The 25,377-nt window shown below is 38.1% G+C and overlaps 1 pseudogene; it reads right to left on the bottom strand.

The window, feature by feature from the left end:
- Positions 1-23,383: 23,383 nt before the first annotated feature.
- On the bottom strand, positions 23,384-23,883 carry LOC104013752 (small ribosomal subunit protein eS7 pseudogene; annotated as a pseudogene).
- Positions 23,884-25,377: the final 1,494 nt, after the last annotated feature.

Genomic DNA, 25,377 nt, shown 5'->3' with positions numbered 1-25,377 from the left:
CAGAAGAGTTCAAACCTGTATTTTCCCACTTCCAGAATAGCATAACCACTAAAATAAAGGTTTCTCATGGGAGGAAATTGGGGTACTTCCTTAAAAGAAAAGACCAGTCATTTATCTGTAACGCTGTGGTCAAGGGCGAGATGCATAGATTCAAATATTCTGAGATAGGCACCAAACCTGGAGTGAAAAAGCTGATACTTCTTTTCCCAGTGGAAATGAAAGGGTTGGCCACCGCTGCTTTTTCTGAGTCTGCATCTTAGTATGCTCTGAGAATATTTCTACACTAAGCATTTCAGAGAACTTAAACTAAAGAATATTTTGTTTCTAGCCTCTGAAAAGACACAGGTGCCAGCCCTGAGTCAGATACTCAAACCTGATGTGTTCAAGCATTTGTAAGTACATATAAAGTGCAATTCCAAGGAAGTCAGATTTTTTTTTGTTGTTTCAAATTGAAGTGCTGTTGGCATTTATCTATCTCTGGATTTGGGCAACAACTAGACAAAGGGTTTATTTTTCTCCAAGAGGAGATGTTGGTTGAAAAGAGCTTGAAAGCCACTTTAACACCTTTTTTTGCAAATCGAGTCCTGTCAAGCCTGACTTATTTTGGAACACCTAACACAGGTGCTTCTAAAAATACTCTGCTTTTCTGGTTTTGTGTAGATTGCTTCAAAGAAAAAAAAAAGTAGAAACAGCAGAAGAAAGATACACCTTCATTTCACAAATACCTGACCCAAAATGGAACAAAAGAATGGTCTCATGCTTAAGGCATTGAACTGTTATTCAGGAATGACCTGGAGCAAGTCATTTAATCTGCCTATACCTTGTTTCCATAGCGAAGGTCTCTTTTTCTTCCCCAGCAGTAAGCTCTTCATGACAGTTGGGTTTACTTTGTGCCTTTGCATCTATATTACAGCAGAGAGCTTCTTTCTGCAAGAGCTTTCAAACACCACTTCAATATAAAAATAAATAAATAGAATATAAACATAAACATGAAGAAAACTACAATTTTTGTGATCAGTTCTGGGGACGACAGTTTAGATTTTGGAAAAACAGGTTTTCCTCTGAATATATTTTTGGAGGCGTTACTTTAGATATATAAATCAAAATTGCAGAATACAGTTTCATTTGCACACATCTCAGTTTCTTCCAGTCTTAAATGAACATTGTATAATTTGGAAGGATGATCTAATGTCATCCTCATTTGGTGACAGTTTATCATGGGCTATATTCCCTGAAAGCATCATTATTGGAGATGTTATTATTACTGCTTTAGAAATTAAATTATCTCCAAGAAGGAGCTATACATATAAAATGGAATCAAAGCCCCCTTATCTTCAGCAGTATTTATGTTATAAATTATCTCAGGGACCCAAATTAGAATGTCAAAGGAATTTGGCAGTGGAAAACAAAGGAAGTGCATGAACCTCCCTTAGGACAAATCTGATAGCTCATACTTGCATGTCAAATAGGCACTGCCCTTACCATATAACAATCAAACCCCAGATCCTCAGCTGGTGTAAATTATCCTCACTCTAGCAGTGGAGCCCTGGCAGTTTACACCAGCTGAGGATCTGGCTCACTTGTAATTTATAGCAAGCTGCCATGCCTCAGACTACGCAGCGCAGTGTCTTGATCCTGAGATTCTCACAACAGTCATGACAGCTTTTACTGAAATGTGGCAATTAGGATATTTGTGCTTGGAAACAAAATTTGTTCTTTAGCTTATGTCAATAACATGTAAATGGACACTTTAGAAGTTTCATGGTTTAGCATAAAGAGCAAAAATAAGGTAAGTGGGCAGGAATGTCATAAAACACTTTCTTCTCTTAAGGAAAGGTTATTATTTCTGACTATATTGAAATAAACTCCACTGTGTATCAATTCTACTGCCAGTGTATCATCTAAGAGGAACTGCATTGAATATTTTCTTAATAAAATCAAAACTCAAATAAAAAATTTATGTTGTGCAAATAACATTAAAATTGGCAACTTTCCTATTTCCACATTGTTTCATGGTGAGTCAACTGGAAATTATGCACAAAGTACGGTATTTGTGAGAGCAAAGGAAGAATGAGATAGGCAGCTTGACGTATATTTTTTTTATATTTGGTATTATCAATCAGAACAGAACATGCTGTGGAATAGGCAGGACTTTTAAATCTTGTTTGCCATGCAAGAATGGGGAAAAATAGGGAAATGCTTCTGAAAGTTGGTAGCAAGAGGCATTGAGCCTTATTCTGAGCAGCTACATTCCAGCATTCTTACTACAAAGATTTAAGCAGTCAACATAGTGGCTTGCGGGGTATTATGGTGCCTATAACCTATGTGCCCAGCTCTGAACTCCCAGGGTTAACATGGTCATGTTGATTCTGTACAGGTAAGTTAAGGAAGGCAAAGCTCCACGTGGGGACTCACAACAGCCTGTGTGTTGGGTGCTAGAACACATCAACCAGCCAACAGAAATTGCCAGAGGGAGGGGTATATCTGAATTCTGTCTCTTAGAGGTACTCACTTCCTTTCCTTGACTCTGAGGATATCTCTGAACCTAAGATTTGGAACCTGAAAATACTCCTAGAATGCCTTCATTTGGACAATAGCAGGATGTGGCCTTTTACTCAGTAGTCTAAAGGCCAATGTCTTTGCTACAAAAGTGGGACATTTGACATCCATGTCCGCTTCAACTTGAGTGGGTTTGAAGTTCTTGTCAGGTGAGTACTGCCACCAGCTGGCTATGCAGTTCGCTGGACAAAAGTTCTTACCCTCAAGTTGAAGATGGACCACTCTGTGTACCTTAGAAAGAAATATTTTTTGAATGCAGTATGTAGAAAAAGATGATGTCCATCTGTCCCGAAATGAAGTAAATTCTTCACCTCCGATTATAATGCTCATTATGAAATCAAAGGAAAGGGGACTACTAGGAGCAAATATGTAAGAACGAAAATTGACATTGTAAAAAGGAAAACAAAATTCAAAGCTGTGAACTGCTGAAGTTGGGAAATCCAAGCAACTGGAACCCCATTTCAGAATTCTGCAGGAAGATTCCTATGGAATTGCAAGCCCGGTAAGAGGATTTCATAAAATGCCATTGTACAAGGCAGCAGAAGGCAGTGGTGTCTGGAGCATGGGGTACAGTTTTAGTTCCTCAGGCGCAAAACAGATAAATTCACAAAGAAGAGCTACCAAGGTGTAAAATTAGAACACCTTGCTCTGGCTGATCTGGGAAAAAGGTGTAAGATTGTTGCGTCTCTAAACATGTCAATAAAGTGAGTACCATGAGGAGGAAAGAGGGTTTTTAAGCTAACAGTGTTGGCACAGGAACAGATGGATACAAACTGCCTAGAAATAAATTATGTGGAAAACTTCACTACTGCATCAAAGGAATGAGGTTCTGGAAGAGCTATCCCGTAGCAGTTGTAGAGGCAACTCCCCCAGATCAAAATAACAACAGAATTAGTTTTTAAGAGGAGTTTGATCACTTCATAAAAGTATTACCCACCATAGTTGCCACAGGTAACAGGGCATGGGTTTCCATGATCCAAGAGGTCCTTTTCAGTCTTGTGTTACTGTGAATTTAGAAGTTATTACTAAAATAACATAAATATCTTAAGGTAATTTGAGTATGTAAGCAAATAGGTAGATACTGTTCCATGTATCTAAGACTGTTCATTAGCAGCACTATGATTACCCCTTATCTGTATTTAAAAGGAAATGGTTTTCCATTTCCCACTGTTAATCTTTCTTTACCGTCTGTATTAATTATTAATGTCTGTGTTTTAATTCTTTTTTCACTTTTCTTAAATGTGTTGGATGTCAGCTTGGTTTGCCCAGGGGACCCTGAGATGGATGAATTATCTGCTAGTATTTCAGCTAGAAAGCACGTTCTGCAACATATTTGTATTTTCTGTTGATCAAATGCACAGAGCTCAACTTGTAACAAAAAAAAAAAAAAATCAGTGGCCAGCAAGTTTCATCTGAATCTCTGTCTGCCATGCAGAATTAGTATATTTCCTTTTGTCAGCAAATTGTGTTATTTTCAAGTCTATAACACCAGTAGGCACAAGTTATTTTTGAGCTTAGAGAAAGCTCTACCTTTCTTCTGCACCCTGTTAGTGGCTAAAGGCTTCAGTAACAGCTTTGTGACAGTGGAAATACAGCAGTAAAAAATGACCCGGAGCCAGCAGTGGATATACTGCGTGGCTGCGACGCGTATTTACCAATATCTTTTGTCTGAAAGTCACTGATTACCAGCAGAAACAATGTGGGAAGCACACAGAAAATGTGTAATTAGATTACAATGCTTCCTTGTAGCTGGAGCTTCTTGTAACCCCTGACCATGTTTTGTTTTCAGCAGCAAGCTCATTGGAATCACATTACCGTGTAACATAGATGCAGCTTGCTTTAGTCATAAGCAGCTGCTGGATCTTAAAACCTGACATTGGCCCATATGTTCATAGTCCTTAGCAACTGAATCTTTTACTTTTTATTTGCAGTAGAAACTTATTCTCAGCCACTTTTCTAAGATTTTCTTGAGCTTCAGAAAGCTAAACATAATAGGAAAATGCAAGAAGTCTTCAAGAATTAACCTGGTTAATTTTACTTCAAACTGCAGTAAATTCACCTGCATCAGAAGAAAGATATGATAATGGGTAGTCATCTCCTCTCACTTAAGTATTGCATTTCAGTTACAGCAAGAAATTACAGCCATAATGGAAGGGAATGGAGGTTGTCAGGACTGTGAAGTGAAGAAAAATGACTGATTCATAGGCTTTCTAAAAAATTGGCAGCAACGGACCACTGGTGAGCCTATGTTGTGGTTTAAAACCAGTTCAGCCTATGAAGCTTTTCTTCTTATTTCATACATTTATCACCCTTTTGTAGTATTTACACATTTGTAGGCTAATACTAGGTTTATGGAGGAAAATATTTTAAATTCTCTGTATTTTAAAAAAGATTTCTATTTGTCTGCTTTCTTTTCAGAACCAGGTATTCTTCATATAATTTGTAATGCTATTTTCCAGTAGAAAAAAAAAACAAAACTATGAAACAAAACAGAAATTCCATAAGAATATGTTTGTCTTGTTAGGGAAACTGATATGAACAAATAAATAAACAAAAATGAGCTAATGTTCCATATAATATTTTTGAATAGTTGATTCCTAAGTGATTTTTGAACTCCAGGTTTTCAATCAAAAATCAACATATGTTTATCAAAAGTTCTGAGATGGAGTAGAAGGCCATATTCAGAGCCTCTTGTTATCCTCAAGCTAGCTTCCACAAATAACGACTTTACACTGTTTTCATTTGTGTTAAACAATTTGGCAGTGCAGTCTTCATTTAATTTATATATGTCATTTTAATGCTATTGTCTATGTTTTATACAAGTTTATTAGTGATTAAGAAATACTGGTAGCTATTCTGGATTTCATTGTAACAACAGATTGCTACTTACAACTTTTTATCAGAAATTATTCAAATATCCTAGGTCACAGGAGGTAACTCTGTCCTTTAATCTTTTATATAAAGGGTCAAATTCCATTCTTGAAACTCAGGATTTTTGTCTCTGCTATTCCTGTTGGAAGGATGTGTTGGACTACTCTGCTTTGATGGTTTTAAAGTATTTCTTGCCTCTTGTCCAGTTTATATTCATTTTTTCTTGTGACAGCACTGCCCTTTAATTTAAATAGTTTCATTTTTTCTCTCAGTTGCTGCATTTATCATTCTGTTGAATCAACAGTTATATTACCTTTTCTCTTCCTTAATTTTATTTAATGGAATAAACCAATTTTCTCCAATAACTATCGATCCTTCAAAGAATCATTCATTTTTATAAGACCTGCTCATCTGTCAGTGAGAGGTAGCATTTGACCATTAAGCACAGAACAAAGCCAAAGTTTTCTGTCAAAGATTTCCAGTCATGCTCTTCCAATGCTTTCCAAGCATCAGGTTAATGACCATACAGAGGAGGTGAAAAAGTGTTTTCTGTTGATATACTGTTAAAACCAGAAGACAGACTTCAGGATTGCCTAACTGTGAGTAATGAATTTATGAACACTAAGAATGACCCCTAAAAATCCAATGACATGTGGAGCAAGCCAAATAAGGTTTCTGCTGTTGAAACCCTTTCTATGATGTTACCTCTGAATTCTTAGACCTGCCTGTGTATTTTGGCTCTGGTTTCCTTCAGGGGCAACACGAGTGTCTGTAGTTTAAATTGAGACTTCTATTTTTGGTTACTGCCACACCACTTCTAAAAACTGCTTCAATTATCTCAGATACAACCTGACAGACTAAGTCTTAAGAATAGTAGGAAAATTATAAGATGTATGTCTGTATTTTATTCTGATACTTTGTCCACCTGACTTCCCAGGAGTTCTCCCCATTCTATACTCTGAATTAATTCTACCACTTTATGTTAAAAATTTCTTAATGAAATAGCCGCTTTTAAAAAAATGGATTATTCAAGAAATGAACAAATTTAAACCTCCTGAATAGTTTTATTATTTCCTCCTCTCAGTCACATCACACTGGGGTGCTGCTGGATAAACACAAGCTCTTGAAATAAGGGAACAGGGAAGGAGAATTTATGCAAAACCTCCATGCAAAGGAGCCTGTGGACCAGTCAGTAAGCCTGTCAAGAGTTTATGGGTCAAAATCAAAGGAATTGCCAAAAAGAGGGGCATAGTGGGCACCTCCACCTTGGCAAGTGTCTGCTGCTGACCACTCAGTCAAAAATAGATGGATGGATAAATCTTTAAGCAATTGGAAGGAGTCTTATGATCACAGGCCCAGATAGCAGGGTGGACTTAAACTTCTGCAGTATTTACTGGAAGGGCAACTCCAGGTGTGTGAAAAACTGGTTGGATTATCAGCTTGGGGGGTGGTATTTAATGGTTCAAAGCCTAAGTGATGACCAGCTGTGAGTAATGTTCCTTATAAGGTGATTCTGGAGTCAATGCTCTTTAACATCTTCATCAAAAACCTGGATAATGGACTGTATTCAAGTTTGTAAATGGAATCGAACTGATTGGGAACAGCTGATGTGCTGGAGGGCAGGGCTGTCTCAGGTTCTGATAGATCTTGGTTAAGTACTGCTACAGGTTACCCAAAGAGACTGTGGAATCCCCATCTTTAGGGTTTTTTGCATGTGACTGACTACAGCCCTGCGCAACCTCTTCTGACTTTGAGAAGGAGGGTGGACTATATGATCTTCTGAGTGCCCTTCCACCTGAAACTATTCTATGATAATATTATTAACTTGGTGGGGTAAAATCACAAGTCTAAGCAGGTTCCAATATTTTTTTACTTTGGGGTTTGCGAATTTCTGGAAGACTTTTTTTCTGTTTCTGATGGATCTGCCAAAGGTGCGACACAAACAATTTATTTTTCATTTGAAAATATTGGGATTTAACAAAAACAAGTTAAAAAACCTGAAATAGATAAAAGCTAGATGAACTAGAAAAGGCATAGTTTTTGCTGAAGGAGCTAGCTAAACTGGATTTTAAAAAAATCTCTCCCAGCCCTGTGAATCAAATTCAGAATGAAGCCTTCTTTCATAAGAATCATAGAATCATAGAATACCTCAAGTTGGAAGGGACATATAAGGATCATCAAGCCCAAATCCCTGCTCCTCACAGGACTACCTAGAACTAAATCTAAGACTAGGAGCATTGTCCAGATGCTCCTTGAACTCTGACAGACTTTCCTACTGTGACCACTTCCCTCAGGACCCTGTTCCAGTGACTGACCACCCTCCCAGCAAAGAGCCTTTTCCTAATGTCCAATCTGAACTTCCCATGATGCAGCTTCGTTCCATTTTCTCGTGTCCTATTGCTGGTCGTCAGAAAGAGAATATCAGCACTTTGAAGTCTGACTCAATATGGCTAGCTCCTAGCCCTCTTCTTTACCACACTTTCACTGGCAAAGGCTAGTTTTCATGCTATTTCAATGCATCTCTTAAGTTAAAAGGTGTTGATAAAACAAATGCATTGCATAGCCTATGTTTTAGAATCAAAGTTTTGTGCAAATATAAGTACCTGATAAGCACTTAGGCTTTGGAGTGATTCTATGAATCGAATTACATCTTTGTATAATTCATGGTTTGTTATCACTAGCCTGTTCGCACCTTGCTGTGTGGAAGTTTACAAGTAACTCCCTGCGGTGCAAAATGCAAATGAGCTTTGTCTTAAGAACAAACACAATGTGAAGGAGTGCATTATGACTTTCCTAGAAAGTAAGATATTCTCGAGGTAGTTTTGATACTGAAAATGCAGCCAGGTAATCATAAATTATAGAACTTTCAAAAACTTCCCCTTTTATTTGCAATTCCTTTTATTTGTAATGTTGCAAGCCTGCATATGTCAGTACAGCAAAAGCCAGGAAACCTCTGAGGATTTAAGCAGTATAATATATTTAACAACAGAATTTCAATGTAGGGAAAAAACAGGCACCTTTTACTACGGTATGAAGAAAAAGAGTGTGAATGAAATAAAAATACCTTAGAAATAAAAAACTATAAAAATAAAAAGGAAAACTATTAGTTTTGAAGAAAAAAAAAATGCATTTCTAAGTAATCTTTAATTTTAAAAGTCCTGGCATCTATGCACAAGGGTTCTCTCTTCCCACGTCTGTCTAGAATTTACTTGCAATGGGAACATCGGAGTTCATTAGTACTATCATACTGCTATCCTAACTAATGAGAAATTTTCTTTTTTTTCCTACGACAAGGACTGCAAATAAGAAGATTGTGAACTAAGTCTGATTAGTTAGACAAAAACATGAATTAAGGCTTCTTACTTAACTTTAATTAGAACTAGAAAACTATTAGCCTAAACCATTAGAAATCATATGTGTGGTTTGTTTGTAATTTGATTGCGCTTCATATATTACCTAAACTAAGGCAGCCTCAACTTCACATAACTTGCTGGAGCTTCATTGTAGTATGCAGCAGGAAAAAATTATACAAACAAAAAAAAAAAAGAGGACTACAAAAGACTAATAAAGTAGAAAATGTTTGAACAAGTTAACTGTAAACCAGCACTACAGAAATCATCAGGCTAATATGTTCAAATATAGGTGAAGTAAATATCTGGTATCATGAGCCATTAGATGTGTAAGGTTCTGTTTCTGTAGTTGAGGCCTGTGTCTGCAAGAACATTTTTTCCACTAATTACCTATGTTTGAGTTACTGTTGAACTAGGAAAAGGTGGCACTCACCCTTTTTACAGCCCACACCCGTATTATAGTAATTTTGTGCATTTTAGCATAAATTTGGGGGCAGCAACCAAGGCTCTTAGCACTTATTGTAAAGTAAGTCATCCCATGCATTATTGCCTTGAAACCTGAGACAGTCTTTTCAAAGTACAAACATGGGAAGAGCAAAACTATGAGATGTCAACAACTCATAAGGCATGCAGAAATGATCCCAGAAAAGACCACTGACAGGCTATGTTAGAAAGTCAACCGAATTTTAACTTGTGACCTCTCTAAGGCCAATCTTCATGAGCTACATAAATACCAGATATGTTGAAGCACATTAGAGAAATATTTACTGTGAGAGACAAGCCAACAGGCAAAAAGACATCTACGTTGTGTAACACATTCAAAATTTAAAGAGGAGCTTCTAAACCCAAACTGCATCAGTTAGTCCAATAGTAGATATACTAATTTTTTAAAAATCTTTGTTGCAGGCTTAGTCATCCCAGAAATCCCTTTGTTTTCTCTCCTGTGTGCCCATCCTGCCTGGCATAGAGATGGAACAGGAAAAGCTACTGCTAGCCATGTAGCAAGGACACACGAGGAAGCTCTGAGCCAACTCCAGACCTGAAACAAGCTACAGGGTCCTGACAGCATGGAAACAGATGCAGCTGAATCCCTCCTGCTTATTCACCCCATTCCCTTGAAGCCATTTTGGTAAGCTGAAATTGTAAGGCATGATTTGAAGATACTGATAGGAAAATGTTTGGATTAAATTTATAGAATTCTTTAATGAAATTGGCATATATTTACACAGAGCTAAGTAAGAAGTGTGGTCTGCTCTATGCTCTGTTGCATATTGTGTCATTTTAACTTAGAAAAATGGAATTTCTACCTAAAATTGCAAACTTTGTTAAATGATTAGATCTAGTTTGCTTTCTGCTATTCTAGATTATCCCTCCTAAAGTGATCTTTGTGCAGTTAGTGTCTGGAGCAAATCTGTGGGCTTCCTTGTGGAATTCCTGTGTGACCTTGAGCAAGTATTTTGTTTTATCAAATAACACAATGCTCTGACCAAGCACATGCTAATAAAACTTCCCTACCTCATAGGCAGGCTGTGGGAATCAACAGCATTAAATACCTGAGGTGCTCGATAGTCTGGTGATTAGGACCATATAAGTAGTTGCATAGTCAATCCCCCTATGGTTAGGACATTGTCAAAGTGTGTGCTCCATGTATCTGTGTCTGATGTGATATTTTCCTAGTACCAAATTATCTGAAGACCTTACAAGCAGAATTGTGGAAGGATCAAAAACAGCTCGAGTGGTTCACCCAGTCGCTTGTTGCAAGATAAAATGGCATGCAGCTGACACAAAACATCTCAAAGCCCTTGATTTGCCTTAGTGCCTTTTAAAGTACTTCTTCTGAAGAAGGAATATGTGTGTGCACACAGGAGTTATTACCAGCTAAAAACTCTGTCTGCTGATATCCCACCTTAGAATACTTGCATGTATCTATTCTAAAATCAGATGCGACATTGAAAAAATATTTGACAGAGGTATGGTTGTCTTTTGATCTTTATGGATTCCTGACATACTTCTACTGATCATGACCTTCCTGCTACTTTCAGAGGTGTACAGAAATGAGAACCATCCCTCATGTGCTGCCAATTTTTATCTTGCCAGTGAATAGTGATAATTTTTTTTCTTTTTGTACATTTACAGGGGGTTGCTCATAGGCCTGCATGGGATTTTTAACTACATCAACTAGAAGAAAGCATAATAATATAATAATGATTATTAATGTAACATGTAATGTCTGGTCCTCTAAAACATAGTTAAGAGGCTTGCTGTTTTGTACATTAACATTGATTTGGAGACGAGATCACTTTCCACAGAATTTAATGCAGCTTTGGTCTCAATTGCAAGTAAAATTCTTAAAGCATGCCCTATTTTTAAGAATAGGACCTTTCAGCTGCGATAGAGAATTCCTCAGTGGCTGATCTAAATACGGTAAATATGGGATCACTGGAGCTGTTCCAGTTTTGTGATGATGACGAGCCTGAGAAGCAGATGGGAGGCACATTTGTAGATGATCTTCGTTGCTTCTTTGTCAAAACTTTTCATTTGTCCACTTTTATGCCTGCTTCTCTTGAACAGAGATTCAACCCCAAATAAAAATCACCTGAGAACTTCTGACTGAGGTAGGAGCTCATGTTCAAAAAAGTAATCAATATGGCTGATGGATACATATTTTCTCTGTTTACACCCCTTTATGGGAAGAACTGAAATGCTGTGATACATCTTCCATATAAGTTGTGAGTCCATCAGTATTTGATGAAAGTCATCTGCCTTCTTTTCTATTGAAGATTTTTGTGCTTTCTTTCAGATCATTGACAAAGGTGTTAGATGCCATAAAAGCAAATCTGACCCCTGCATGACCCATTAAAACATATTCGCTCTGTTATACCTGCCTGCGTCTAAACTAACCAGGTTTTAATCCACTCATTTGATGACAAGTTGCTGATTTTGTTAATCACCGTAACTTCTTAATTGAAATGTTGACTAGTTCTAAATTCAATACTTTGTCAAAGTCCATTATAGCAGCAGTCTTGCTTGTAACAATCATTCATTCAAACTTGGGTTTGATTTTTAGCTGCTCAGATAGGATTTAGGCTTTTTTATTTCTCTCTGCTTATTTTCTTCTAATTCTGTATTAAACAAATAATCATCAGCCACTCTGTTTCACCCCAGGGTTGATGTCAGGCTAATGGACTCTTATGGTTACTTATGCAAGTTAGCTTAAGTGTTAACAAAATGTTAGTTTGCTTTTAGTCTCTATAACTTCTTCAGTTACTTTAGAGTCAATGAAAACCACCACCAAGGATCCTAAGGGCTCCTTTTCCAGTGCTTCATCTTGCTGTAGACAAATTATCAGTACTTGCTGACATAAAAAATTCTAACACAAGTAGCTGCTGTTTACCATCTTCTGAATTTTCCAATTGGAAAATTCGTGAAAAGCAAAATATAGTTACCTTTCCACTTTCTTGTCTTTTTAATCCTTCTGCCCAACAACACAAAAGAGAAATTGCATATAAAATAAAATAAAATAAAATAAAATAAATATGCAAACTTTCAGAAGGCCTTAACTTCCTTAAGTTTGGTGGTCAAGAATTCTACCCGTGCCTCTAAAAGTTCTAAAATTCTAGAATATGAATATCAAATTAATTACTGTTGTTAATAATATCATCTTTTTTTACATTCTGTACACAGTTTCCTCATATGTGCATACACATGCGTGAGAGAACTTTTGCATATATGTGTGTGGAGCTGCTTTCACTTCCTATCAAAGTCAGTTTGTGGTTTCAACCACTGTGGCCTTTCACAGATGTGAGAGTGTGGATTGCTGAATACCTATTAAAGTGTTCTTAAACAATTTCTCATTATTATTCACATGTTTTTAATTAAATTCTGCCTCCTGCCTGATCTGGTTCATAATTGTTTTCAGCTTTTTGAAACTGGCTCTTTGAAAGTATCAAGTGTATATATCACTGGTTTGGACTTTCTTCTTTTTAATCATTGCAAATATAATTAAAACAAAATCACCTCTCTCCAAGGCTAACGACATTCTCTATGAAGAGTAACTAATATCAAGTAAATTGTTTCACATCCTTGAGATTTTTGCATTTGCATTCTTATCCTTGATTGACTTATGTGAATACCTTTGAGAAGAATTAGTATCTTGTAATGCAGCTTGGGTAAAAGTCAGTGCAAAGTAGAACTGTATAAGGAGAAGCAGGAGCCAAGTTATTTCTGAGGTGAAAACTCAAGACTAGTCTTTTTCCTAGAAGACCTGACTTTTTCTCAGCTAGGGTTGGTGTTGTTGGCTGAGTGCCCACTGGCTACCTGCATGGGGTAGAAAGAACTTTGGGTCATTTTCCTGCCCTCCACACACATGGGGCCACCAGCATGCAGTTCTGCTACCTATATGTTTTAAAAGTGGTGATGTTTTAAAAGTTGTGAGTCCATCCTCACTTTTCCATAAATACTTTAATACCTATATAATCCTCAGCATCAAATGAAGAAATTATGTTTAGACTTTTAAAAAGGTACATCAAGTCAAATGTTAAAGTGTTGGGGTTTTTTTTTCACCAAATCCGTGAAAGCTGGAAACTTGGATGAGGAGAGTCTTCTGTGATATCATAATTATACAGTTATTTTGGTTCCTTCTGCTTTACGCCAAATACAATAGAGTTCTCACAATTTTATGTTATAGTGATAACTGACAACTGCAGTGTGTTAGGACCATTCTGCAGGAATCTGACATACATGGAGAGCAGTGGAACAGAAAAAGTAGGGTTATTATTTCCTCTGAAATATCTTCATTTTGGGTAGATCTTTTGATTATTTATTCAGCTCTCAAAGGCAGAAATTAATGGTACTGTAGACCTAAATAACCCCAGAGATATCGGCACTTGGCAGAAAGCTTTCAAAGAAAACGTGCACTTCCTTCCTACACCTGACTGCAAGTTGCATTAATTTCCAGCAATCCCCTCAGTAGGTTGGACACAGGCAGGTCTCCAGGTCATACTGACAGTAGAGTATGATCTTCTCTACTCTTCACCCAAAGGACCTGGGGCCTCACAGGCATGAACTCTGTGGTATCTGCTGGTAAAGATGTCATCAGCTCACCCTCTTATCTGTCTGGTTGTGGGTTCACAATTGCTTGCTACTGACAGACCTCTAACATCTTCCACCAGAATCTCTCCTTCCAGTACAAACATGACAAAATGAAGCCCACAATTGTAACAGAAACTACAGTGGAGGAAACTGGTTGGTTGAACAGACATGGATGGTTTTTGCCATGCTTCTGTGTCTTTTGGGTATCTTTGTGGTGTCTCAGGTGCAGCACAGAGGAGGAACAGTGGCTTAGAGCATCACAAACCTCCATCTGTCACACAGTAGGTGCCTAAAGTAGGTCTACCCTGCTTAGCAGTGCTTGCGAGCAAAAAGGGTAAATATAAAGTTAAACCTGTAGCCTCGCCTTTTGTGCTTCTGCCTATCTGACTTGTGTGTCCTTGAATCCATCACCTGGGTGACCAGTGCGGGAAATGCAGGTAAGATGGGGAGCCTGGCTCTGTCGGGCATCGCAGCTCTCACGGAGTGCCACAAGAGGTGAAAGGAGCAAAGGTGAACTCGGAAAAGAAGGTCTTGATCTCTGCCACATAAAAAAAAACAACCCAGAAAACAAAAAACCAAACCACATGATGATATAATTTGAAATAAATTTTTTTCTTCAGCTTTCTTGAGACAAAATTAAAGCAAATTTTGCAAAGAAGTGTAACATCTTCCCACAGAAAAATCTTCACTCATTTGTAATGAAGATATTTCCCAGTTCCTTCCATCTCTGCTACAGCTTTCTGCACTTTGTCTGTGACCACATTTTGATAGGAAAAAAAAAACACACACACACACAAAAACTGTGGCTTACTGAGTCACTTACTGGCACAGGGCCTTGTTTAAATATCTTCCTGAAGTGGTTGGCTTGGCGCTCCCTATCTCTGAGGATTTCTAATGGATCGTTCTGCCTGAAATTAGGCCAAGCAGTTTCCTCAAAAGAATTGAAGCTTTTTAAATGGTTACTACCATTCCTTTTCAGTTTAAATTTATCAGCTGATTTCATCCATGGATTTGTAATTCTCTTCCCTTCCCCCCATCCAAAAAAACGGATTTCTGCTTGTGCCATATTACATCATCTCTGTTCTGAAAACGACTGAGAACTTCTCCAGCTCTGTTTCTATGTTCATGGATCTTGTATTCACCCATGAAACAGGTGACTGCTGCCTTAGTAACACAGTATCAATTTAATAAACCATTTTCAGTAAGAATATAATTCCCTGGAGGATGGTCAAGTGGTGGAGCAGGCTGCCCAGAGAGGCTATGCAGGCTCCATCCTTGGAGGTTTGCAAACTCTGCACAGCCTGGTCTGACCCCATAGCTGCCCCTGCTGTGAGCAGGAGGTTGGACCAGACACCTCTGGAGGTCCATTCCAGCCTGCATGGTCCCATGATCCTTTCCTGATTGTCTGTTCAGCAACTGGTTTGTTTTATTTTAAGTACAATGTTAGAATTCATTTCTAGTTAAAGGTCCTTGTACAAATCCTTAAATTCACCCATGGCTTCCAAAATACACAGCTATGCAAACGTACATCACCGCATCATTAAATTGCACTTTGGTGATTTCTTCATGTAAAATTAAGTTAATTATCAGAGCTATCTCAACAACTGTTGTCATAAACATGCAGTGTTTTTCCCATCTCTTAGTAGCTCTAAATCGATTCAGTCTCCAGCTTTTCCACTCACCTGGCATCTTTTCTACCTACATGGTCCTACTGATAAACAGCAGTAGCACATAACACTGTGATATAAATTGCTGTTGAGTTGGAACTGTGTTTTTCCACAATGAAAATGTTCCTCCGCTTTTACAGATTCACTCTTACATTTGAATCTAATACTTTCTGACACTGTCTGGGTGAGTCTAACTAAATGTGTTTCTGTAGATATTGTGTTCAAAGTAAGTGTCAAATTTTCTTGTGACAACTGCTTCTCACCTCAAAAACATGAAGTAGTCCATCTCATAAAGACATTTACAAGAATGAGCACATTTTCCAACTCTACAGGAATATTTTCCTTGACATATGCCACAAATTAATATTTTTCTGAAAAACTGAAAAGATTTGATTTCCACTTGAGATGCTCCTAAACAATTACCTTTATAGCCCGATTGAGAGTAGGGACATTAAATAAACTATAAAGGGCCAAGTACCAAAGCCCTTGCTAAGAACTTGATTGCACAGTAATGGCAGAACTGCATAACATAATGTATGGACCTGTCCAAGGGGAGTATATTTGTAGGAATTCCACCTACATTTTTAAGTTCGGTATTATATATGGAAACACTATTCCTAAGAAGACTCTCACTCTTTGAAATTTTCAGAGAAGAGTTGCTAGGAATTCTATTCTAGGAAAGAAGTAAACATATCCAGTTCTGTGAGGATTTCTATAAAACCAGTTTCTGCTGTTCATTTCAATCTCACTACTTCTCATAATTTATTTTGCAAATTCATTTTAGTATATCCTCCCAGGAGAAGTCAGTGCACTGTTTGTATCTTTAGTGTTTGCTATAAAATTGCATTTACTCAGCTTAGGCAAGCTAGAAACATAACTGGTGATGCTGCAGGGTTGATGCTGAATTTTACTGGAAAATACAAAGTAAATGTTATTGGAAAACACAAGCATACTGAAGGCGTCCCTGCAATATTTGTTAAAAATAGTTCTGAAGTTTATACGAGACCAGTTTGAGTTCTATATAGAACTTCTAACACATTTGTATTAATTATGTTAATATGTGATTACTTATATAAAACCATAACAAAATCCTGGACTGTGAAATTGATAAAATTCTTGGCATTCATTTCAGAGTATCAAAATTTCATTCAGTGTGAATTTCCAAAAGTAATACAATAACCTTTTAAAAGCGATAACATACTAGTTCTTAGCAAAATAATCAGTACTTCAAAATATACTGTAGAAGGGGAAAAAGGTCCTTAGTAGGTTTCTGTGTCTGTTTTGTGCATCAGCAGCAAATGTTCTAAACTTTAAATTATTTAAAAGTGTAGCACACTATGACATCTCTTTAGGTTCAGATCACTGAATTTGTAATGCAGTTGGCTCTGTAGACAGACACGTATCTATGTGATGCATGCAAAACAGTTCTTCACCGAATTAAATAATGTAGCAAATTGTATGAAGTCCAATGGGACTGCATATTAGGCTAATCTAAGCTGTCATGGAGTTATGGACTAATGAAGAAAGGATTGAAAGAATTAACCCAGTTTCTCTCCTTCTCTTATCAACTGTTACTGGGGGAGTGTGAGTCAGGCAGCAGTACTCAGTCCTTGATTCTGCCAAACCTACAGAAATGCTTAATATGATTATTACTTGTCCTTTAAATAGTATATGTGAATATTGTGTAGCTTTTATTCTTTTTGGTCTATCTCAAAACACTTTGCAAATGGGACAAGTATCATTATTGGTTTTATATAAAGAAAATACTTATTTTGTTATAGATCTTATTATTTCTTTTCTCCTGTATTGTAAAATATATAAAGAAAAAATCCTTATAAAAGGAAAATAAGTCATGCCAGAGCAAGGAAAGTTGTTAGAGTTCTCCTTTTGACAATTGGACTAATATTATTACAGTTCAGCATTTCTCTAAACTGGGCAGAATCAAGAGTGTGATTTGCTTCTGCTGAGGCACTGGGGTTGTGTTTCCATCAGGCAAACCCAGCACCATCTTGAAGGCGTGAGCACATTTCCATCACAATGCTACAGTGAAAAATGTTAAAGTAGCGGATTCACCTCTTTTTTTTTTTTTTTTTTCTTAGATACTAGTAAACCTTCTCCCATTGGGGCAGCAGCAGGTTGGCAAGAATAACAAAAGCTTTTCAGTGTGTTGAAAGAAAAAGCCTTACCCAGTCAGTAGTTCTTCTTTGCAGCCATCCCTCATGGCACTTAAATGTCATTTCAAACTTCACTTCATCACCTTGGTGAGCTAATGCACTCTACGGCCTCACCAGATGTGCTTCTCTCAGATGCAGTAAGCACTCTGCATGGTTTCACCCTCACACCCCCCTCCTGGGAAACTGTCTTGAGAGGATGTTTATATGTTAAATTGCAAGAGAACTGTGGATGACAAATATCAATTCTGCTATAGCCTATGAACTGATCTACCTTTCTTTCAACTCACTGAAATGGGGTCACATAGTTAGAGACATACAAACCAGGGAGGAAAAAACAGTGGATTGTAAAACTGGAGCCAGATGCCAAGAATATACTTGATGAAGCAAGAGAGAAAGCAGCAGAATTATACTGGTAAAACTATATACAACACATACCTGTCTCTCCAGATATATCTGCAGTCAAGACTTGATTCTCTTCCAAAATGTATTACCTACTAGTGTAAATCCATTTACATTTATTGCATTTATTTCTGCTTTCTACCAATCTGATGGGTGATACAGGGTCAAGTACTGGAGCCCAATCATTGCCTCTTTTTCTAAGATCAGTACTGCCTTTATTTTTAACAAGGGGCCCAAAACTGAACACAGTTCACACCCTTGGGTGGATCCCATCTGGCCCCGTAGACTTGTGTGTATCTAAGCGGTATAGCAGGTTGCTAAACATTTCCCCTTGGATTACAGGGGCTTCATTCTCCTCCCCATCCATGTTTTCCAGCTCAGGGGGCTGGGTACCCCAAGAACAACTGGTCTTACTATTAAAGACAGGCAAAGAAGGCATTAAGTACCTCAGCCTTTTCCTTATCCTTTGTCACTATGCTTCCCCCCACATCCAATAAAGGATGGAGATTTGCCTTAGCCCTCCTTTTGTTGCTGATGTATTTATAGAAACATTTTTTATTGTCTTTTACAACAGTAGCCAGATTAAGTTCTAGTTGGGTTTTGGCCCTTCTAATTTTCTCCCTTCATAACCTCACAACATCCTTGTAGTCTTCCTGAGTTGCCTGCCCCTTCTTCCAAAGGTCATAAACTCTCCTTTTTTTCCTGGATTCCAGCCAAAGCTCTGTGTTCAACCAGGCCAGTCTTCTTCCCCACCAGCTCATCTTTTGGCACATGGGGACGGCCTGCTCTTGTGCCTTTAAGATTTCCTGTTTGAAGAATATCCTCAGTAGAGGACAGTCACGGTCTGGGTAGTTTCTGAGCACAGCTTCATTGAATTGCATGTATACATGGAACAGATGATAGGTTGAGAATTACTGAGCAACTATTACAGCCCAAATCCAGCCAGATTTCCAAAGTGCAACACTGCCTGTGAACAACTCCAATCAAACCTAACACAACCACTTCTGGTGTTGCCACCATACTTTCTCTACAGGATCTGTATATGGGAAACAAACAAACAAACAGAAAAATCCCCAATATTGGAACTTCCTTAAAATTTCAGAAGATTGTGTAACAATGCTATAGATACTCTCATAACAGTATGCTATGTCATCATGCCATTACTCTATAAGAAAATGTTTTAAACATCTAGAAATGTTCTTCCTCAAAAATGTTGAACATGAGCCCTTTATTATTTTCATTATTCTTGAAACATACTTTTATAACAGCTCTTGGAGTGGTCACCAAACATTCCTTTGCTGAGGCAATTTTGAGAAAATTTATGAAATATATTTTAAAAATCCACTCTCTTTGAGATCACCGGACAATAAGTGTTGACTTTGCTGACAGAAGTTGTGTTTTGGTGGCAATCCACATGCCTGGAGACAGATCCTTCCATGGATTTGGGGTGGAATTGGTTCAGTGCTATCTCCATTCAAACTAGCTAGGGGCCTGGACCACAGCTAAACTTCATATTAACCTATCTAGTTAGCTGGCTACCTAAGGTTTGTCATAACTACAAAGTTATGTACAATTATTTATACCATGCTCATAATTACTGAAAGGAGCAGCACAGAAAACAATGCTTATTAGAAACTTCTGTAAGCTAGTCACATTCCTAACATGTGGAGTATAATGTATTCTTAACAAGTAAGTAAATGAGTAACAGAATACAGGAAGATTATAACAATTATAGTGTGTTACCAAAGCAAGATTAAATAGTCTCAAGAATGTGGCATGGTGCATAGCTAGGCTGATTTATTCACAAGCTCAAGTAGTTTAGAGTAATGTCCTTAAAGGGCAGTGGGGGAAAGCTAGTGAATGAAAGTCAGGTATTGCTTTCTTCTGTTTGCTTTCATTGTTCTGCCTGGTTTCTTACACTTTTTATCAGAGTTATTCTGACAGTAAAAATCATAAAAGCGATTAATAGCAATGGAGAGAGAACTCTCATAGTACTTTACATCTCCTGCATGATCCGATGCATACATCCCACTGTCCGGGTCACTGTGACATGTTACTGCCGGCACATAGCGCACATGTGGAGTCTGGCAGGTTTAGAAGGGAGGCTGGAATCAAAGCTGCTGACCATGACTCTCACTGCCTTTAAACCACCAAGCTGGATAATGCTCTTGTTTCACTTCCTAAACTGAACTGGAAGGAAAGCATTTTGGCTTGCTTGTCCCTCAGATGACTTGAACAAAAGATATCCATTTGTCTGTCAGCACTTATGAGACAGTCATTAAAATCTGTCCTTGAACATAGGCGTTCCCATTATTTTACTGGAATCCCAAGGCAAGATTCTCAGTGAAGGTACATCACAATTTCATGGAAATTGGTAGAATTATACTCATTTATACTATCTAAAGAGATAAGCTATATATCTGAGATTAAAACGTGGCATTTTTTTTCTAAAGCACTTAGAAAAATCACACAAGGCCAAATTATGAGTTTGGTTGAGTATTTGTGCCTTTGACAAACTTCTATGTGAGCAGAATTGTGGAAATAATTTTCCAGCTCTCAAAGTGGGACACAAAGGTTTCAGCATGTATTTACTGCCACAGGGGTTAAATTGACAGAAGTGTTTGCAGCATTTCTTATTCTATGTATGGGAAATACTGCAAAGGTAGATAGGGATCTGGGGGTGCTGGTTGACAGCAGGCTCTATATGAGCCAGCAGTGTGCCCTGGCAGCCAAGAGGTCAAACCACATCCTGGGGTGCATCAAACACAGCATAACCAGCCAGTAAAGAGAGGTGATTATCCAGTTGTATTTAGCATTGGTGCAGGCTCACCTTGAATTCTGTGTGCAGTTCTAGGCCCCACAATTTAATAATAGTGTGAGGGTCCTTGAATGTGTCCAGAGAAGGGCAACAAAGCTGGTGAAAGGGCTGGAAGGAATGTCCTGTGAGGAGTAGCAAAGGACTTTGGGTTTGTCTAGTTTGGAGAAAAGGAGGCTGAGGGGTGACGTCATTGCTCTCTACAGCTTTTTGACGAGGGGGAGTGGAGAGGAAGGTACTGATCTCTTCTCCCTGGGATCCAGTAATAGGACACATGGGAATGGTTCAAGCTGCACCAGGGGAGATTCAGACTGGACATTAGGAAGCATTTCTTTACTGAGAGGGTGGTCAAACAGTGGAACAGGCTTCCTAGAGAGGTTGTCAATGCCCCATGCCTGTCTGTGTTTAAGAGGCCTTTGGACAATGCCCTTAACAACATGCTTTAACTTTTGGTCAGCCTGGAGTGGTCAGGCAGTTAGACTAGATGATTGTTGTAGATCCCTTCCAACTGAAATATTCTATTCTATTCTATTCTATTCTATTCTATTCTATTCTATTCTATTCTATTCTATTCTATTCTATTCTGTTCTGTTCTGTTCTGTTCTGTTCTATTCTATCCTATCCTATCCTATCCTATCCTATCCTATCCTATCCTATCCTATCCTATCCTATCCTATCTCTGTGTTGTAAATGGTCATTTTCTTATGGTTTACTGTACATACGCATCAGGTTTTACTTTTTTCATTGCAGCGCCACAGAATGCTGTTACAAAACCGTATTTGAAATAAAAATACAGTGTTTCTGAAAACATAACGATAGGAATGTAACCATGGCCACAAGAGCATTCAATTCAGTTATAATTTAAGCACAACAAACTGCATTCAGCATCAAAAAGGGCACTCCACATCTTCTGATTGGCATTTATAGTAGTTTATAATATGGCAAACCTGACACCACTGAACAGGATAAATTATTATAATAAGAAAACTGATTGATTTGTTAATGTCTGCACAGCACTTTTAAATACGAAGCACTGCCAACTTAATGCTAAGAAAGCATTTGGATCTGTATGACTTGTATAAGCTGAGACTGAAAATTACCCTTCTGATGAAGTAATGTATTTGTTAGACTGTAGCATTTAGAATTCTTTTGTGTTCAGTCCAATTATGATTATGGTCAAGCATTTTCTGGTGATCCATTGAATAAATGGTCAATTATCCTGTTGTATAAAATACAGAGAAGCTGATACTACAATTGCAATCTATCTAGAGCAAGCTTTATTCATTAGCTAAACAAAACATTATTCCTTAGAAAGCCAGTCATGGCTCTCCTTGAGGAAACCATGTAGTAAATGACATCTCACAGCAGCAACTTTCTGCCTTCAAGTAGATGGCTAGATTGATGGGAAGCCTAATGGGAATCCTTTACTCTGGATCCAGATAAATTGATTCTGTTTATTGGGGAGAATTCTATTTAACAGAGTAAATGCCAAGTCAATACATAAACATCCTTTCGAATATTTAATATGCAAGATAATGGAAGGGGATGAAAGTAGAAAGAATATAGAAGTTTCTTGATCGGACAATTTTAGGAATCTGAATGATACAGTCAAGGATCAGTGACCTTCAGGACAAAGGTTTCAAGACCAGCAGATTAGCAGCTTTTCATGCACTATCAAAATCTCAAGATGCAAACGAATATTGGCCATATTCTGCATTCAGATATCACTAGCATGACCACAGCAGCAGCAGGAAAGAAAGGAAGATTTTGGCAGTAGAATACAACCTTTTATATGAGTCATAAAAATTATCACTATGGAATGCATTTTTTTGATACACTATGCAGCTAATCTGATTAAAAGTCTTGCTTTTTACTTTTATTATTAGTAAATTATGGGCAGAACTGATGGCAATGCCTTTATTACAGTCATCGAACTCTTTGCACTACAAGAAGCTATTATCAGGCCTCACATATTTTCCAAACTAATCCTTTGTTTAATGCTCCATGCTGGGTTTCCTCCTCAGGCTGGCTATTTCTGGGAAATTTCAGACAAAATTGTTTTCTCCTTATTACTTTCTGGTAACGTTTTCTTTCAAAAGCTGTGTGGCCCTTTTTTTCTGGATGAAGATTTGGCAATTTGACAAACTGTATTTATCATAGAATCATAGAATCGTTAAGGTTGGAAAAGACCCTTAAGATCATCGAGTCCAACTGTTAACCTATCACTGCCAAGACCATCACTATACCATGTCCTTGAGCACCACATGTATCCGTTCTTTAAATACCTCCAGGGATGGAGACTCAACCACTTCCCTTGCCAGCCTGTTCCAATGCTTGACCACCCTTTCGGTGAACAAGTTTTTCCTAATATCTAACCTAAACTTCCCCTGGCGCAGCTTGAGGCCATTTCCTCTTGTCCTAAAATAAAATTTAAAAAAAAAAAAATCAGCCATTTTTTGCCCTTTACAGCTGGAATTCTGGAAATTCAAATACCACATCTTTGCCTGTGAGCTTCTTGTAGACACCAGAAAATGTTTCCTCCTTGTGTTCAACATTGTTCTGTCGTGCTTTGCCCAAATGGACTTTTATGAGCCTGCTGCCATCCAGTTTTACACGGATTCTCTTGCCCACAATTTCACTTGGGAAAACCAGGTCTTCAAGAATGGCATCGTGCACTGCAGTGAGTGTACGGCTCCTGGGATGCTTTTGCTTGTTTTTTACGTGGCTTTTTCGTGTTGGCTTAGGCAGAATCCTTCTCTGAGCAGTGAACACCACATGCTTTCCACTGAATTTCTTCTCCAGCTCACGAACTAGCCGCACCTGAATCTTCTGGAAAGATTTCAGCTGAGGAACTGGTACAAAGATAATGATGGCTTTTCTGCCACCACGCACTTCAATTTCCTTAGCTGCTGTGATGTTCAACTCCCGCAGCTGAGCCTTTAAGTCAGAGTTCATTTACTACTATCCCACAAAAATAAACATGAATGAAGCCAAGGTAGAAGGCTTTGTAACAGCTCTTTCTTCTCAGGAAGGACATGCTTGAGTGTCGTAGGCAGCTTTTCAGAAGACTCAGTCCTCGTTGTGTGCGTCTCACAACTCACAGTGCTGACCAGGCTGTATGTGTGCCAGATGCAGCCCTGCTGCAGTGAGAGGTGGGATTGCCGCTGGCTTTCATCCTCAGTGTCAGCAATGCAGAGGCCAGACCACAGAGGTACAACCTGGAGCACATTGCCTCCAGCATACAGCCACATGGGGCTCCATGAGACTGCAAAACTCATGCTGAAATCGTGCTGAGTTCAGGCTCTCAAAATGTGATTTTTATCCAGATAGCTGAGATTAAGCCAGCATAGGCATGCCATTCATGCATAACTACACTCACACTTTCTGGTTGCAAGAAAGACATGCTCCCACTGCCTAAGCAGTGATGTAACTCTCAGCCTGTTCACCAACCTTCTCAGAGTTGGCTTCGTAGGTATACTTGAGATTTATCTTCCTTTTGGAAATTAGAGCTCTTTGCAGTTTAATAGCAAAGATATCTTGAAAGGAATTCTATATATGGCTGTTCTGATCTCTTCTTTATTGTGGCTTAAGTTACGACCCAGTCCTATATAAGCTCTAGCTTCAGTGTCTTGCAGATGGGCAGTAAATCTGAACACAAGGGAGAGGTTCTCAGCTGCTCTAAGTCAGCACATATCCAGATGAAGTAGCTTGTGCTAAGGGTTATGTAATCCAGGGATTATAAAGCCATAGTTTCTGTAAATGATATACATGATCATGGTGGTTACTTGGCAGTGTGGCAGTCTAGGGAAAATCAAAGGCAAGGAAGCCCAAGCTAGAATGCAGTAATGGACAATTTAGGACAGTGCAGGGAAATTATAATCTATTTCTTTACTTAGTATTTAGTCATTAATAATCACTTCTAAGAAGATGTATTACAGACTTATACTGGTATGTACCAGCTAAGATTTTGGCCCAAGAGTAAATTTTGAAGGAGGGAAAAATAAGTGGATATAAATGTAAAACGGAATAAAATTTCACTTTGATTTTCCATAGCCACATAACTAATCTATTTTGTTTTTCTGATAAGAGAGTATTTTTTGACATAAAAGAAATGTGTAGGTTTAAATTGTCTGGACTTCACTGAGGCATTCAGTATTGAAAAATGTGATAATGATGAGATGGACTGGAGAAGGTGGTACATAAGGTACACACAAAGTGCAGATGGAATTAGCCAAAGAGGTAGCTAATGACAGAGGTGTCCTGAAAGGAGAATGATTATCAGAGAAAGATTATTTGTGAAGTTCTCTGTGGGTCACTCTGAAATCTTGTTTAATTTAATATTTTCCACAGTGACCTATATAACTCTAGTGACATTTGTTAATGACACAAACATGGGAGGTATAATGCCTATATAGGGATATGAGTGGTATTTGAGCACAGCTGGGAACCTG

This window comes from Nipponia nippon, unplaced genomic scaffold (assembly GCF_047370975.1).
Source record: "Nipponia nippon isolate SJK-2023a ecotype South Korea unplaced genomic scaffold, ASM4737097v1 scaffold_4, whole genome shotgun sequence".
Taxonomy (NCBI): domain Eukaryota; kingdom Metazoa; phylum Chordata; class Aves; order Pelecaniformes; family Threskiornithidae; genus Nipponia; species Nipponia nippon.
Note: the sequence above shows the minus strand (reverse complement) of the source record. Positions and strands in the feature narration are given on the sequence as shown.